Source organism: Pecten maximus, chromosome 1, assembly GCF_902652985.1.
Source record: "Pecten maximus chromosome 1, xPecMax1.1, whole genome shotgun sequence".
Classification (NCBI taxonomy): Eukaryota; Metazoa; Mollusca; class Bivalvia; order Pectinida; family Pectinidae; genus Pecten; species Pecten maximus.
The window spans coordinates 7,754,215-7,773,284 of record NC_047015.1 but is presented as its reverse complement, the minus strand read 5'-3'; the positions used below and the strand labels follow the sequence as shown (position 1 = coordinate 7,773,284).

The following is a 19,070-nucleotide window of genomic DNA, read 5'->3' as shown; positions in this document are numbered from 1 at the left end:
TCTATTGTTATAGAGGGTACATCCTATTGTTATAGAGGGTACAGTCTATTGTTATAGAGGGTACATCCTATTGTTATAGAGGGTACATCCTATTGTTATAGAGGGTACAGTCTATTGTTATAGAGGGTACAGTCTATTGTTATAGAGGGTACATCCTATTGTTATAGAGGGTACAGTCTATTGTTATAGAGGGTACAGTCTATTGTTAAAGAGGGTACAGTCTATTGTTATAGAGGGTACATCCTATTGTTATAGAGGGTACAGTCTATTGTTATAGAGGGTGCAGTCTATTGTTATAGAGGGTACAGTCTATTGTTATAGAGGGTACATCCTATTGTTATAGAGGGTACAGTCTATTGCTATAGAGGGCACATCCTTATAACGTGTTGACTGTGACAATGAAAATATTCCAACGGACTTTCATCGTTAATTATTATTGGTTGGGTTTCAATTTAAGCATTAAAAGTGTGAGTAAAATGTTGGAACTTGGCTACGTTATAGAAATGAGGCGTTCGCGTGTCGAAGCATTTGAATCATGCAGACGAATTAAAATTGGAAAAAGGAACTTTGGAAATGAGTTAGAAATAAACACCTTTGTAACTCCCGGAATAAATAAACAGTAAACCGTACATAATACATCCATTTTGCCGATTCGACTACAGTACATAATACATCCATTTTGCCGATTCGACTACAGTACATAATACATCCATTATGCCGATTCGACTAGAGTACATCAAACCATCTCGTACACTTTATATAATATTATGTAATATCAAGACTGCGAGGGCTACAATTAATAAAAATATCAGAAATCATATTTGGAAATACAATTTTTAGTTTGGATTTCAGCTAGAAATTGAAACAGAGTTTCTTAAAGAGTCATCAAGAGAGTTCCAGTATTTCATAGCGGTGGGGAGTTCTAGTAGGAGGTACATTGAAGAATCTTTCATTCCTAAAATTACAAGTGTTATTTGTATTTATGAATGGTTAGATGATAGGATAGAGATATACAATTGTATTCTCATTAATGATTTATACATGAGTAAGTTTATGATTATGTCTTCTGGTTTGTAATGTATCTAATTGTACTTCTGAGTAGAGTATGTGGTGGGATGTGCCTTTTCTTAAACCTGTTATGATCCTTAAGGCTTCTAATTGAACAGATTCAAGTAAATCAGATTATTTTTTGTACAGTTATCCCAAACTGTATCTGAGTATTCTAATATTGGTATAATGTATGCTAAATACATTGTTTTAAGCGTATTTCTATTAACTTTTAGAATTCTAAGTATATTCGGTCTTGATGAAGCTTTTTCATAAATATTAAATATATGATCAGTACCCTTTTTGTTAAAAGTTAAACCTAAATGTTTGTGATAGTCTGATTGAGTTTTTGGATGATTATTAAAGGAAATAATTGGATGAGGATTGGTATGTTTGCGAGTGAATGTTATTGCAACTGTTTTTATTTGGATTGAAAAGGACTTGCCATTGGTTAGCCCATGTAGTGATAATAATAAGAGAATAGTTGGGTGATGATTAGTATATTTGGCGAGTGAATATTATTGCTGTTTAATTAGGATTGAAAAGTACCATTGGCTAGCCCATGCTGTGATAGCAGAAAGATCATCATTGATAATATCAGCTAGAGTATCATAATAGCTGAAAGATCATCATTGATAATATCAGCTAGACCATCAGGGTCATCATCATTTTCCACAATTGCATATGATCACAATAAATAATTTGTTCAAAAGACACAGAAAAAAAACGATATAGTGCATTTGTTAAACAAACAGAAGGGTTTTCCCCAGCGACGTCACACAATTAAAAAGTAGTCCTGGACCTGAGGTCACTCGGTGCACCTATCTAGGATAGAGATATCCCATATGGGTTTTCCACATGGGACAAATGTATCTTACAGATGCAAAGGTGTGAGAAAAAGTATTTTACAAATGCAAGTTGGTGAGAAAACACGATCACCAATACCCTTAAGATCTTAAATGGCCAAAACTCCCGGCATTGCACAACACTGCCCGGACATCAAAATTCTTCCATTAATGGTTAAGACTCGTCAATTCGTCACGTATAAGACATGTACAGTCCATATACATCAACCAGTATGACTTAAAATCCCATATCTATCGTTTTAATAATAGCCACATTTTGTTTGTAGGCAGCGCGGACTTATTCGGGTACTTCTCTTCCATTATTCAGGACCCTCTTTGTGTCCACCGGCTTATGTTGTCATAAATACGCATATTTTGCAATAAAACAGAGGCAACAGACCAGATATGTCACGACTAGTAAGTTCTAGGCCTTCTGAGGATTGTGTTTGGTATAATAAATGTCGTAAGGGCTTAGCGACCTAAATTCCTGAATATTCAGGGAATCGCCTACAGACAAAATACTTGATTCCGATATTCATCAATCACCTCCATAAAAGTTCGATCAGTCATAGTGTACAGACATTATTACGCAAAAACAAGAACGGTTTTGATCCCAGACAAGGTCCAGAATGTTCTGGCCTATTATACTACACGGTCCGCTATCTTAGCTCTCCGCCATTGGTAGTGCCCTATTCGATAGTTTAGTAGAAGGCTGGCACCAATTTGTCCTCAGTAACCTCAGTAACTACCTTTCACTGTTTGGAACTAAGCGTTGATGATAATCACAGAGTCTTCGAAATAGTGTATGTACGTTTAGACATTCAAAAACACTTAAATGATAAACCGAAGGTAACATTTTTGTCCTCGTCTTAAGTCCACATAATCGCCTCAATTCCATACCATTGTCCCAAGTCCATTTCATCGTCTCAAGTCTTTATCATCGTCCAAGGTCCATACCATTGCCTCAAGTCCATTTCATCGTCTCAAGTCTTTATCATCGTCCAAGGTCCATACTATTGCCTCAAGTCCATTTCATCGTCTCAAGTCTTTATCATCGTCCAAGGTCCATACCATTGCCTCAAGTCCATATCATCGTCCCGAGTCCATTTCAACATCATCGTCTACTCTGTCTGCCTGTCCTCCATACAAAGGATATTGAATGGATTCAAGAAATATCAGTATGTTCGGTCATGTTTCGAAAAAATATGATATTCAACAGGAAAATATTCAACAATTTCGCTTTAGAAAACAAAAAGAAAAAAAAAAAACAGAAAAAAATAATCGCTTGACTCAATAGCATAGTCTACTACGTCTTATTCTAACAGCGTTACGACAGCAAGACGGCGAGTTCCATTAACAACGGCCTTTTCAACCTAAATCAAGTTCTACGATTTCTGTGTATTTTTTTTATTATTATTTTGTAAAAGGGCATATTCTTCTATATTTGTTTTGTGAAGGGTGTGCTTTGTGTTCATCAGAATATCCTTATTAACTGTTCACGAGACATACAGTAGGAAGAAAACTCTGTAACAAATATACCTCTTTGTGATTGTATTTCCTATATTGCCCCATGTGGGCCGGAATTCGTTAGTAAAGATTTGTATTGTATTGTATTGTATTGTATTGTATATGTAGAACAAATAACGTCCGTCACTAACGTCCAAGGGTCTCTTACAAAAACGTATACTACTTTGTCTCGTTTTGACTCGGTATATGACTAATGTAATCATTTTAAACATTGACAGATAAATGATGCTGAAGTTAACTAACAACGCTTAAATATTTCAACCTTAAATTAGCATTAAATGGAATAATCCTAAAGGCGCAGATCCGACCAGAAAGCGCTATAGATACAAGCTGCTGAACAGCACACTAATGACACACACTTGTAATATGTTATCCCAGCATCATAACTTCTTATTCTCATATTTACTTCTGAGTTGTCACACTTTCAGTTTGTTCCACAAATGGCCGCCAGTGTATCTCCCTTTGTTATCATTTACATGTACATTTAAAATATAGTCGATAGTCTACCAACTTAACAAATACAGTAATGTTTCCCCTGATATTGTCGTTCTGTCAACTATTTGAAAGAGGCAATCTCACTGGAGTCCCTGAATAGCCAGTCAACGATGATTTAAACACTCAGAAATCAAAGCTGAATCCGCCATTAACGTGACATCTAAATATGATTTTTTTTTCTACGAGCCTCTAGTGTGACGTAACATAAGTAGCTTGACCAATTGTTAGTATGTATCATGGCTTACCATGGGTCTTGCTGTTGACATTTAATTTTAAACTGTTTGGTAATTTTGGCAAGCAAGAGAACACAATTAACTTATGTAGATCACACATGCTTTGCTCATAAACGCCTACGGCATACAATAAGGCATGTCTTTATAAAAGGGTAGACATGATTCTGTTTTGACCTTGAGAAATGCAAATGGCGGTTGTGAGTAATATTGCGTAAATATAGCACATAGAGAGGCAATCAAATCATAAAAACATGCTCTTATTAGACACTATTAAAAACACTATTTTAAGGAAAAATAGTTAAACTGGAATCTGCATTTTTTACCTCAATCTTAGCGATTGTTTGTTTCTGTCCGTTACTGTCTGAAGAGTTTGGCAGCTGTTCTGGTCGTCCACTTGATGTGTGTGTCGAGTCCATTTTGTCTGAAGCCTCTTTTGGAGTCCCAGGTTTGACGTCTGCCATCTGCCTCAGCGTAATGTTGCGAAAATAATGAGGCCCCGAAAAGGGAATTCATATGAAGGAGTATTGTTTGTATAATTGTTGTTATCGGTATGATAAAGATAAATTATATTGGTAATTAAATTTCAATTGGTTATCCTGAAGTGTTATAGCTTAATTATCTATTTGAATCGCTTTGAAAAGAATTTCATTTATCGTTCTTCTGGATGTCCATCGGTATTTGTAGTTAATGACTGGGAGGAGAGAAGGAAATTAATCAGATGTTTTAGTAGCCATGTGTTTTTTAATCATGAAGTAGCATATCTCAGAAAAAATAAACAAATACAAAAAAAAATTTAAGAATGTGGTCAATTGTATGGTTACACGGGATCTCAGACATGGTATTCACTACATGTTCTACATCTTCGACGAAGGTTATTGGAAGCTGAGTATATCGGCGTTACTATGATACCTTTTGATAATACATGCTATCAGAGACGAGATAATAACGCTAAATGTTGAGCTAATAAGTCGCAATTTTGAAATAATTACTCGAAATTTGATATAGGAAAATATCACGTGACAGTAATTACGCCTCCGTATAGATGAAAATACGTGTTAGTTACGGAAGCAGACTGGTGATTTAATTCATAATTCCAAATGTAGTAATGTTGGTGTTGGGACTTCAATGACCGATATGTGACATTAGGACTCAGTCAGCACCGGACGGGAGTGGACCTAGCTATGTAGCATGATCTGAATGAACCTAGCTATGTAGCATGATCTGAATGAACCTAGCTATGTAGCATGATCTGAATGAACCTAGCTTTGTAGCATGATCTGAATGAGCCTAGCTATGTAGCATGATCTGAATGAACCTAGCTATGTAATATGATCTGAGTAATTATTTGGTAGCTCGCGACTAATATGAAAGGTGGTCATCGCCGAATCAAACGATAATTTTCCGATGAAATTGAACAAAATTAAATTTCTGACCGATCTAAATCGTCAGGTTGATAAGACAGCATGTAGGTGATCATGAGGTTCCCAAAAAGAGGCTCCCGAATCCCATAATGCAGTGCGAAAAGCGATCTTCTGGTATCATCAAAAATGGACGACCGAAAACGTGCTTGGAAGAATACAGCAATAGTCCAGAGGAAATGTTAAAAAAAAAATAGATGGCATCCACAGACATCTTTGGGAGAAAAGTGAGATCATTGGAAGTCATCAGAGAGAAAACGGAGAAACCTTCATCTTACTTGATACCGTACATACAAATTGTACTTGGTATAGATGGGTGAAAGTCTATTTTGTACGCCGTGCCGAAACCGGACCGTTACCCGTACTATTAACATTAAGGGCTTGATGAATGAAAAACACTAAATCAAACATTTTATCTTTGATAAAGTATTTGTTGAGATGAAAATAGAGTTTATTATCCAGAGGCAATAAAGATGCCCGGGATATTGTTTACATTCTAAGTTATTTATAGTAAAATGTTTGCCTGATCAAGATGGATATTGGGTGTAAAAGAACGTCAGTGAATACGGAAGGATATCTGGAGATAAAAACTATGTATTTTGATATTGTTTTCGATATTTTGTTAAGTGGGTGATGACAACCTGTAAAAGGGAGTTAATTTGTTTAAATAGAAGTCGCCTAGTCTCCATAACTAACGTAGTGTAACAAAAACTACTGGCCTACCTAATAGGTCACAGTCGTATTGAACACATACGTCCACAATGTCTGTTGATAAACATATACCCAATAGGTCACAGTCGAACACATACGTCCACAATGTCTGTTGATAAACATATATACTTTAATGACATAGTGACATAAAACTATCTATTATACTATAATTCGTGTCTGGAGATGCGACCTGGTTATCCTACCGGCGGTAAATCACTCACAGAAGTAGTAGGACACTCTTAGCTGAGGTAGCAGTAGTCGTTATTCCTTTCCAGTTTTGTTTAAAGAATAACGTGTTGATTACAAGAATACAACAGAGATGCACAGCTTAGGAATTTTATGGTTCTGTTCTTCAATAAAATGTGTGTTTTCTTGTCATAAAAATGAAACAGTTTGCGTTCTGGGAGAAGACAGTGGATCAAGGCTCCCGTACGGTGATTTTACAGAGACTAATTCATTTTAATTTAAGGGTTCTCCCGAGTATAAACAACAACAACTTTAATCGTTGAGCAAACAACTTTAAACTGCGAAAACCACTCCACGCTTCTATCTGACAGGGTTTATAACCTCGAACTGACACCATCATCATTGATTACGACAGTTTGATTTGCTTTACAAACACGGATATTACATTATTCAATAGTTAGTCGGCATTTCGGCTTCATAGGGCATAAATAGAGGCAATAAGTCGAGGCATCCGAAGTATTCTGTAAATACCCTAGTTAGACATAAGACAGACAATGACTTGAGATATCTAAAATATTTTTGTAAAGAAACCTGTTGAAACATTTGCGTTTTAAATCCAATAACCTAAGACGTCTCTTGAGTCATTGACTACACCAATCATACAAATCTAGGTCAAATCAACGACACCAATCATACAAATCTGGGTCAAATCAACGATGCCTATCATACAAATCTTGGTCAAATCAACGATGCCTATCATACAAATCTTGGTCAAATCAACGATACCATCAAACAAATCTAGGTCAAATCAACGATACCATCAAACAAATCTAGGTCAAATCAACGATGCCTATCATACAAATCTTGGTCAAATCAACGATACCATCAAACAAATCTAGGTCAAATCAACGACACCCATCATACAAATCTTGGTCAAAGCAACGACACATATCATACAAATCTAGGTCAAATCAACGACACCACTCATACAAATCTTGGTCAAATCAACGATACCCATCATACAAATCTAGGTCAAATCAACGACACCCATCATACACATCTAGGTCAAATCAACGATGCCCATCATACAAAACTTGGTCAAAGCAACGATACCCATCATGCAAATCTAGGTCAAATCAACGACACCCATCATACAAATCTTGGTCAAAGCAACGATACCCATCATACAAAACTATGTCAAATCAACGACACCCATCATACAAATCTTGGTCAAATCAACGATACCCATCATACAAATCTAGGTCAAATCAACGACACCCATCATACAAATCTAGGTCGAATCAACGATACCCATTATACAAAACTATGTCAAATCAACGATACCCATCATACAAATCTTGGTCAAAGCAACGATACCCATCATACAAAACTATGTCAAATCAACGACACCTTTCACACAAATCTAGGTCAAATCAAGGATACCTATCATACAAATCTAGGTCAAATTGACGACATGTGTCATACAAATCTAGGTCAAATCAACGACACCAATCATACAAATCTATTTCAAATCAAGGATACCCATCATACAAATCTATTTCAAATCAACGACATCGATCATACAAATCTAGGTCAAATCAGGGTTATGTCACGTCCTTAAAATAAGAGCCAGGCTAGTGACAACACTTTGCATGTAAACGGACATCGTATATGTCTAACTTTATATCACATACGGAAATAAAACTTCTCCAAGGAGATCACGTTTACGTTAACTTAATCACACGAGTGAGTTTGGAATGTGAAGGAGCATACAACTTATCTTAATCAATTAACTTTAATGTGTTAAAAAGTTTTCCTGAAAAACAAGATATGAAATTTGATAGTTAGCGCAATTGTGACAAACTAATGTTTCTATATCTATCTGGCGGTTTTATTCCAGAGCAAAGACTTTGAACGTGACTTTGACCTAGTTTCAATGACCAAGTAGTTATATACAGTGTTTCTCACAATGACGTATGCAACGTTTTTATCAACAACATATACAGTTTTCTCAAAAAAAACAAGAAACAGTGTTTCTTTCCAACACTGTATACAGTGTTTCTCACCAAAAAAATATACAATTTTTCTCATCAACAACGTATTTAGTGTTTCTCACCAATAATGTATACAGTGATTCTCATCAACAACGTATACAGTGTTTCTCACCAACAACATTCAGTGTTTCTCACCAACAACGTATACAGTGTTTCTCATCAACAACATTCAGTGTTTCTCATCAACCACGCATACAAAGTTTCTCACCAACAACGCATACAGTGTTTCTTTCCAACAACGTATACAGTGTTTCTCACCAACAACGTATACAGTGTTTCTCACCAACAACGTTCAGTGTTTCTCATCAACAACGTATACAGTGTTTCTCACCAACAACGTATACAGTGTTTCTCACCAACAACGTATACAGTGTTTCTCATCAACAACGTATACAGTGTTTCTCACCAACAACGTATACAGTGTTTCTCATCAATAACGTATACAGTGTTTCTCACCAATGACGTATACAGTGTTTCTCACCAACAACGTATACAGTGTTTCTCACCAACAACGTATACATTGTTTCTCACCAACAACGTATACAGTGTTTCTCACCAACAACGTTCAGTGTTTCTCATCAACAACGTATACAGTGTTTCTCACCAACAACGTATACAGTGTTTCTCACCAACAACGTATACAGTGTTTCTCATCAACCACGTATACAGTGTTTCTCATCAATAACGTATACAGTGTTTCTCACCAACAACGTATACAGTGTTTCTCACCAACAACGTATACAGTGTTTCTCACCAACAACGTATACAGTGTTTCTCACCAACAACGTATACAGTGTTTCTCACCAATGACGTATACAGTGTTTCTCATCAACAACATTCAGTGTTTCTCACCAATAACGTATACAGTGTTTCTCACCAACAACGTATACAGTGTTTCTCACCAACAACGTATACAGTGTTTCTCACCAACAACATTCAGTGTTTCTCACTAATAACGTATACAGTGTTTCTCACCAACAACGTATACAGTGTTTCTTACCAACAACGTAAATAGTGTTTCTCACCAACAACGTATACAGTGTTTCTCACCAATAACGTATATAGTGTTTCTCATCAACAACGTATACAGTGTTTCTCACCAACAACATTCAGTGTTTCTCACCAACAACGTATACAGTGTTTCTCACCAACAACATTCAGTGTTTCTTACCAACAACGTATACAGTGTTTCTTACCAACAACGTATATAGTGTTTCTCACCAACAACGTATACAGTGTTTCTCATCAACAACGTATACAGTGTTTCTCATCAACAACGTATACAGTGTTTCTCATCAACAACGTATACAGTGTTTCTCATCAACAACGTATACAGTGTTTCTCACCAATAACGTATACAGTGTTTCTCACCAATAACGTATACAGTGTTTCTCATCAACAACGTATACAGTGTTTCTCATCAACAACGTTCAGTGTTTCTCATCATCAACGTTCAGTGTTTCTCACCAACAACATTCAGTGTTTCTCACCAACAACGTATACAGTGTTTCTCACCAACAACATTCAGTGTTTCTCACCAACAACATTCAGTGTTTCTCACCAACAACGTATACAGTGTTTCTCACCAACAACGTATACAGTGTTTCTCACCAACAACGTATACAGTGTTTCTCACCAACAACGTATACAGTGTTTCTCACCAACAACGTATCAGTGTTTCTCACCAACAACGTATACAGTGTTTCTCACCAATAACGTATACAGTGTTTCTCATCAACAACGTTCAGTGTTTCTCACCAACAACGTATATAGTGTTTCTCACCAACAACGTATACAGTGTTTCTCACCAACAACGTATACAGTGTTTCTCACCTACAACGTATACAGTGTTTCTCACCAACAACGTATACAGTGTTTCTCACCAACAACGTATACAGTGTTTCTCACCAATAACGTATACAGTGTTTCTCACCAACAACGCATACAGTGTTTCTCACCAACAACGTATACAGTGTTTCTCACCTACAACGTATATAGTGTTTCTCATCAACAACGTATACAGTGTTTCTCACCAATAACGTATACAGTGATTCTCATCAACAATGTATATAGTGTTTCTCATCAACAACGTATACAGTGTTTCTCACCAACAACGTATATAGTGTTTCTCACCAACAACGTATACAGTGATTCTCATCAACAATGTATACAGTGTTTCTCACCAACAACGTTCAGTGTTTCTCACCAACAACGTATACAGTGTTTCTCACCAACAACGTATACGGTGTTTCTCACGGGGTGTTTGTTCAAACTATGGCGGAATTAGCCGTTCTGTAATCTGTCAATATTTTTGTTCTCTCTGTTCTCTGAAAATTTCACACAGAGGTCGAAATTGACTGTCATAAAATTCGATATATTTGTTTGGTGGGTACGTGAACTAGTTTCTGTAACCGACGCGGGGTGTCCAAAATGTCTCGTGCAGATGGCGTTAACACCGAGACGTGTCACGAGTTGTCAATATCAACCATCAATTTAACAACAACTTTTAAGTCATTCTCTCAAATTTTCTAAGATTAATATATTCCTTTCTAGAAAGTCACAAATTGTATGCATAATTGTGTCATTTTTCAAGCGTATAAACGCATTGTTAATATATCTTAGTACCTGTTAAACTGTTTTATTTCTGTAGATGATGATGAGCTATGAAGCTGGTAACGTTGCTGAAGATCAATATTGGCTAGCAGGCGAATTCAGCACAAAGTACAGGCCACACGGCAAAATTAATTTTTCAGTAGGAAACACCATGAAGTATATTTGATAGATAGAGTACTATATAAACCTTTGTAACGTTAGGCCGCAATGTCTTACAGAAAAATTACTGTAGTTCGTTTAATTTGTATATCGACCAATACTATTAAACGGAACACTGCTAATGTTTGTTATTAACAACGTGGTTTATAAGTACTTAAAACACAATGAAAACTTTACATCAATATACATTAACGTGTCAAACTTTACATCAATATACATTAACGTGTCAAACTTTACATCAATATACATTAACGTGTCAAACTTTACATCAATATACATTAACGTGTCAAACTTTACATCAATATACATTAACGTGTCAAACTTCACATCAATATACATTAACGTGTCAAACTTTACATCAATATACATTAACGTGTCAAACTTTACATCAATATACATTAACGTGTCAAACTTTACATCAATATACGTTAACGTGTCAAACTTTACATCAATATACGTTAACGTGTCAACACAGCGCCATGATCAATCCTCAACGTATCATTCGAAATTTTCCTCATTTCCAAACACTCGTCTTCGTGTTTACCAATATCAATGTTAAATTTCATTGTTCATACTTCATAATTTTATCCACCAGTTCCAGCAAACCCTGAACAGTTTCCATTTACTAACTAAATCACGAGCATTGACAGTAGTGAGATATTAAAATTCACACAAGGCTTCGCATTACTAAGCAAATGTATATTGACTTGATAAGGTAAAGCAGTGTGTCTTTCACGTGCAACCTCAAGAGGCAACATAAAGTCAATTCCACAAAGCAACAATACAATCTTGAATTTAACATGTACATTAGAAATGCGATTTTGTGCTGCATATTGAAACTCGGTAGATGATTATTATAGCTAGAAAAGTATCGAGTTTGCGGAAACAACCGTCAATCTTTACCTACGACTATGACAGTGAAAACAACCGTCAATATATCTTTACCTACGACTATGACAGTGAAAACAACCGTCAATATATCTTTACCTACGACTATGACAGTGAAAACAACCGTCAATATATCTTTACCTACGACTATGACAGTGAAAACAATACAATGTAAGGTATGTTTTAAATTCATTTATTTCACTATAATATCGCAGATTCTATGACTTTAAAGGTTGGGCTATACAAGAATGTAAAGCTTCGACGGAACCAACTCAAAAACGACAGCTTAAAACATGTATAGTGATATATGAAGAGGAATCATTTTACTAGATCAGTGTTTCACATAGCTATAACTAACTATCCCCTTATGGGCGGTTGGGTGGCACAGTGGTAACACACTTGCCTTTCACCTAAGCAGGTGAGGTTCGAATCCCCGATCCGACGTGAAAAGGTATGTAGACATCTGCTCGATCGCGTGGGTTTTCCACGGATAATCCGGTTTCCTCCCACCGTAATATAAGTCCATCCGGGCAAACAAGCATAATGAATAAAAGTAGGTATGATTGTTGTAAAGTAAATTAAGTTTTATTTTTTTAAATGACTGAATAAGATTTTATCTCATATTTCCGTACGAGGTGATAATAGCTAGATATGACAGAAGACATTACCCTGGTGACATGATGTCAGGCCCCAGGTGTTCATTACTGGTCAGTATTGGTTAGTTACCCCAGGGAAGGTCGGGTACAACACCTTATATATCACTAATTACTGTGATCTAATAAAGTCATATCATCTTTCCAACTTTGTTCATGTTAATACAAGGTTAATCATGGCAAGGCTGTGATGATCCATGCTAGTGTACATGTGACCAGGTATCGTCGATCTGCCATTGCCAAATTAACACAGCTAGCCAGTATGTATTAGCATTCATAGCTGTATCATTTACCAATCTAGTAAGTCTAGCTGTCGTGCTTAATTACTTATGTGGCAGTATTGGAGAAATGTCCAATATGTGAAAAAAAAATTAAAAAAATCAACGCGACAAAAAAATGATCTTCAATATATCGTTACAACGTCCGATACCATACAGTATGTAAAGGCGGACATTTCATGTACCATACAAACAACAGTCAGTATTTTACATGTCAAGTACCATACAAACAACAGTCATTACGTGATATGTCAAGTACCGTACTCAAGTACCATACAAACAACAGTCATTACGTGACGTGTCAAGTACCGTACTCAAGTACTGTACAAACAATAGTCATTACGTGATATGTCAAGTACCGTACTCAAGTACTGTACAAACAATAGTCATTACGTGACGTGTCAAGTACCGTACAAACAACACTCAGTATTTTACATGGCAAGTATCTTACAAACAACGGTCATTACTTGACGTGTCAAATACCGTACAAACAAAAGTCATGACTTGACATTTTAAGTACCGTAAAAACAAGTCTGCACAAACTTGAACGCTTGTTTTTATAGAAATATACATAAATCTCCTCATAACAAACGTTAACGCCTGCTGATATAGAAATATACACAAATCTCCTCATAACAAACGTTAACGCCTGCTGATATAGAAATATACACAAATCTCCCCATAACAAACGTTAACGCCTGCTGATATAGCAATACATAAGGTTGTTCGTGTTGTCTATGATAGCAACAACCGAGAAATCATTCAATGCTTTGTATCATCAGTCTTAAATACCTAACCTCTATGTTATGACCATTTACACATGAAAACGGATTTGTTTGATAAAATAGCGATCATAGTCAATTTTACAGATGGAATTGATACTGTAGCTTCCCATCAGTCATTTCATTTTTTGGCTATTTCTAACGGAAATTGATACTTCTGATTGAAAACTTTCTGATTTTAGATTAAAAAATGAAGTGTACGTACCTTTTACAGAAATGAGTTTGGCGAAACTTATTCTCCGCGTGTCTCCATGATATCACTCCTGATTGCCACGTCGCTAACGTCCACCCGTTTATTGTACACCTAGATCAATATAAACCAACTGTTGTTGAAATTGAAAATATGTTTTTCCGTTAATTACATATCTACTTGATGAAGTTGAGATTAAAGCATTGTTGTGAGCAGGCCACACGTTCAGTGAGGACTGCGTGGACTGTATGACAATATTGTGGAGATCGATTCTAGTTACCCGCGGTAATCATCAACGCACACGACCTCTTATGAAAGACTCGGGACTGCCCAGATCCTTGTGTCACTGATTGGACTGATTCAGACACAGCTCCAGAACTTCTCTAACACCACCAATGTGGCACCCGATCCGTCAATGTCTACTACTTTATATTTGTTTTCAAAAGGGACAAAATTATTTTCGATCCTGAAGAATACATCATATTCCATGTAAGCTTGTAGTCGCTTACACACATAATATTGGGAGTTATATCGAGCTGTGTGAGGGGACTTTGAGGTCTCGCGGACCATCAAAACACGCCTGTCAAACTCTTTCAAAATTGTGCTTCAATCACTGTTACAGTACAATTTGAATGACTTTAACTTTCTCTAATTTTCCATATATTTATATTTTGTAAAATTTGATTAAATCTAACTGGTTATATAATACTAATTCAGAGGTTTATGTAGACATTGACATTTGCAGGACGACCAAATCTGTCCAAACGTTAAAGTAACATTTATCGAATGTGGTACTGTAATTTAAGGAAATCATTGTTGTTGTTTTTTTGTTTTTTGTTTTTTGTTTGCAAAATGGTATGCTGGAAGCCATCGATATATCTTATATTCTTCGGTTCATTTATATTTATGTTTTTATTTTTTTGTCAATATACTTTATCATCAAATTACTAATATTGAGGAGTCATAGAAAGAAGAAACAGCTATATGATGTCCCTGACATCACTGACTGGCCCTGGAAGGACGGACAGGCTGTATGGTGTCCATGGCATCACTGACGGGCCCTAGAAGGACGAACAAGCTGTGTAATACCCATGGCATCACTGACGGGCCCAAGAAGGACCGACAAGCTGTGTAATGCCCATGGCATCACTGACGGGCCAAAGAAGGACGAACAAACTGTATAATGCCCATGGCATCACTGACGGGCCCAAGAAGGACCGACAAGCTGTATAATTCCCATGGCATCACTGACGGGCCCAAGAAGGACCGACAAGCTGTGTAATGCCCATGGCATCACTGACGGGCCCAAGAATGACGAACAAGCTGTGTAATGCCCATGGCATCACTGACGGGCCCAAGAAGGACCGACAAGCTGTGTAATGCCCATGGCATCACTGACGGGCCAAAGAAGGACGAACAAGCTGTATAATGCCCATGGCATCACTGACGGGCCCAAGAAGGACCGACAAGCTGTATGATGCCCATGACATCACTGACGGGCCCAAGAAGGACCGACAAGCTGTATGATGCCCTTGGCATCACTGACGGGCCCTAGAAGGACCGACAAGCTGTGTAATGCCCATGGCATCACTGACTGGCCCTAGAAGGACCGACAAGCTGTGTAATGCAGTTCTATAATCATTATGTGGCATATAATGTATTTATTAGTGAATTCATATTAACTGTAAGATCATTAATGATCACAGGTTGTCTCAAATAATAACAGATCATTTCAACTGTAGTACCTCATTTATGACAGAATACAATAACACAGTATGTAATCTATGATACAAAAACATGATAATAAAATTGATATATAGAAATTGTATACCAGTATTTAAACCAACATAAAGCACGGTTTTATTCCGAGTTTTCCAAATGAAGAAAAAACATGGACTATTAAGACACCCCTACAGTTCAGTAGAAGCATGGGTTATTAAGACACCCCTACAGGTGAGTAGAAACATTGGCTAATAAGGCATTTCCACAGGCGAGTAGAAACATGTACTATATTAAGACACCCCTACAGGCGAGTAGAAAGGTGAGTAAAAGTATTTTTGAAGAAGACTAACTATCACCAAAATCCTGTTATAATAGTCACAGTCCAATACAGGACTATCTGTCTCTAGAACGTTGTTATCATATTTACACTTCAATACTCCAACATCATTAACGAAACTTTCCTGTAAGAGGGGACTGGCTGTCACTAAATCTATGTAACCATAGTTACACTTCATGTGAGGGGGACTGGCTGTCACTAAATCTATGTAACCATAGTTACACTTCATGTGAGGGGGACTGACTGTCACTAAATCTATGTAACCATAGTTACACTTCATGTGAGGGGGACTGGCTGTCACTAAATCTATGTAACCATAGTTACACGTCATGTGAGGGGGACTGGCTGTCACTAAATCTATGTAACCATAGTTACACTTCATGTGAGGGGGACTGGCTGTCACTAAATCTATGTAACCATAGTAACACTTCATGTGAGGGGGACTGACTGTCACTAAATCTATGTAACCATAGTTACACTTCATGTGAGGGGGACTGGCTGTCACTAAATCTATGTAACCATAGTTACACGTCATGTGAGGGGGACTGGCTGTCACTAAATCTATGTAACCATAGTTACACTTCATGTGAGGGGGACTGGCTGTCACTTAATCTATGTAACCATAGTTACATTTCAATATACCATCAACAAATTCCTTGACTGCTGCCTGGCGTTTCACACGTGCATGTCATCCATTCCAGTATGACTAATTAATATTTAAATTGGTATTCTGCCATGTTCTAGTTGACCTGATATAATAGCCACCCTTCCCGCTGTTGCATTTACAACAAGAAAAGCATTACGCAGTGTTTTACATTACTTCACGGCCGTTGATTGATATGCATGTCCAGAAGTCTCCATACATCATTACAGAGTAGACAAGGGTTTGTGGAAGCATAAGTTATTGTTAAAATTCCAAGCATCAGACTGCTTAATAATACTACAATTTTGAAAGTTAGGAAACTCATCAAACCAAAATCCCCATACTTATATTCATAAATGCCTTTGATAGACCCTCTATTGAGAGTAAATAGGGAATCAGTTTGTGGTAGACTGTATGGAAAGGTACATTTGATTATCTATAGTTACCGGATCAATCACATTCTTTACACCCAGACCAATCACATAATAGGTTGTGGTAGACGCAGACGACGCTTACAGGACAATGTTTTCGGCATCAAACGGGGATGTATACTTCGAGTCCATGTACGAATTCCTGCTTATTTGATTTAATGATAAAATGAGAAGGTCAAATATTCGTGTCGTAACCGACCCAAGCGTTTGGCCAATCTCGGAGTTTATCGTTAATTTCCATGCTACATTTGAGGTTATATATACGATTACCACTAATCAGTGACGTACAGGCCTTCCCATACATGTTACTGTAGTTGAGACATATTAATGGGTCATTGTACAAGTTTTAATAGAAAGTCAACAACCAGTGATCATTTTTACCGATACCAGGCATAAACACCATCGGCAATTCCCTAGGTAAACCAAATTCCGGCCAGTTATCCACCTGACCTCTGCTGTATCTTCAAGGGAAACATAGGAGATATATAGCATGCCAAGTTGTCATTTATTGGCGGAGCAATGTTGATAGCAATGTTGATCCAGCATTTTACCAAATTATATGATATCTTATATGTTTATGATGTATCTTATATGTTTATGAGATATCGTATATGTTTATGGAATATCTTATATGTTTATGAGATATCTTATATGTTTATGAGATATCGTATATGTTTATGGAATATCTTATATGTTTATGGAATATCTTATATGTTAATAAGATATCTTATATAATTTAGTAAAATCCTTGATCAACATTGCTCCATGAATAAATGACTACTTGGCTTGCCAAAAGAGACTTATTTTGAAAATGACGATGGTGCAAGAACCCATTGGTCAGCTGTAGTTGTAGCAGTGTTTCGTTGTTATCAGGTTGACGGCAATGGTTTTATTTTCAGTTGTATCTATGAGGTGACGGCAATTAATTGATTTTCAGCTGTACTTAACAGGGATGCAGAAATAGTTTGATTTTCAGCTTAGTTATCTTGGTGGCGACGATCGGTTGGTTTTCAGCTGTAGTAATCAGGTTGGCGGCAATACAAGTAAAATGTAGTTTAATTTTCAGCAGCTGCAGTTATCAGGTTGACGGCGATGTTTTGATTTTTAAATGCAGTTATCAAGATCCCGGCAATAGTTTGGTTTTGAGATGTAACTATCAGATTGGCAGATATAGTTTGAATTCCGGAAATTGTATAACGATCACAGGGTAAATGGAGATCTTCAGCGGGGCCTAGACAACATACTTGAATGGTCAGATACCTGGCAGCTAAAATTCCACCCGGTTAAATGCAAAACTATGCATTTAGGAAAGAAGAATAGATCCAAACAATTTACATTCATATCAGGATATTAATAGTCAGAGAACAGCAGTAACTTTATCAGGGGAAACGGTAGAGAAAGACCTTGGAATAATTGGCGATAATAAATTAAACTTTAAAAATCATCTACAAGCAGCCGTAAACAAAGCGAATCGAACACTTGAAGCCATCAGAAGATCATACACACACTTGGTTAAAAATCGTTCTACTTTCTGTATAAGGCTTTAGTTCGACCCCATTTGAAATATGGAGCATGCATATGGAAACCATACAAGCAACAGGGCATTGATCTGCTTGAAGTAAGTTTTCCATCTTGTATAGAGGCATCAATTGTTTTTTTCTAAATATCATGTTGGTGTTGAAATTGGGAACTTTTTTCCCCCTACACCGACTTTGAGTCCCGGTTGCGCGCGCACGGTTTACTAAATGTTATTACATTTAAAAGATCAATGATTTGACATTATTAATAGGTATATATACAAAGAGGGTGTCTCATAGTGTAAGTGATATACATACACATTAATGTTTGTAAACTTGTG

General features: G+C 36.7%; 1 protein-coding gene across 1 annotated transcript in view; it reads right to left on the bottom strand.

Annotated features, from left to right (window-relative positions):
* LOC117323773 (RYamide receptor-like) overlaps window positions 1–14,366 on the bottom strand; it is a 77,802-nt gene extending 63,436 nt beyond the window's left edge. Inside the window, exon 1 of the mRNA XM_033879212.1 lies at window positions 14,095–14,366. The gene's annotated coding sequence lies outside the window, so the exon portion shown is untranslated. The remainder of the gene's footprint in view (window positions 1–14,094) is intronic.
* Window positions 14,367–19,070: the final 4,704 nt, after the last annotated feature.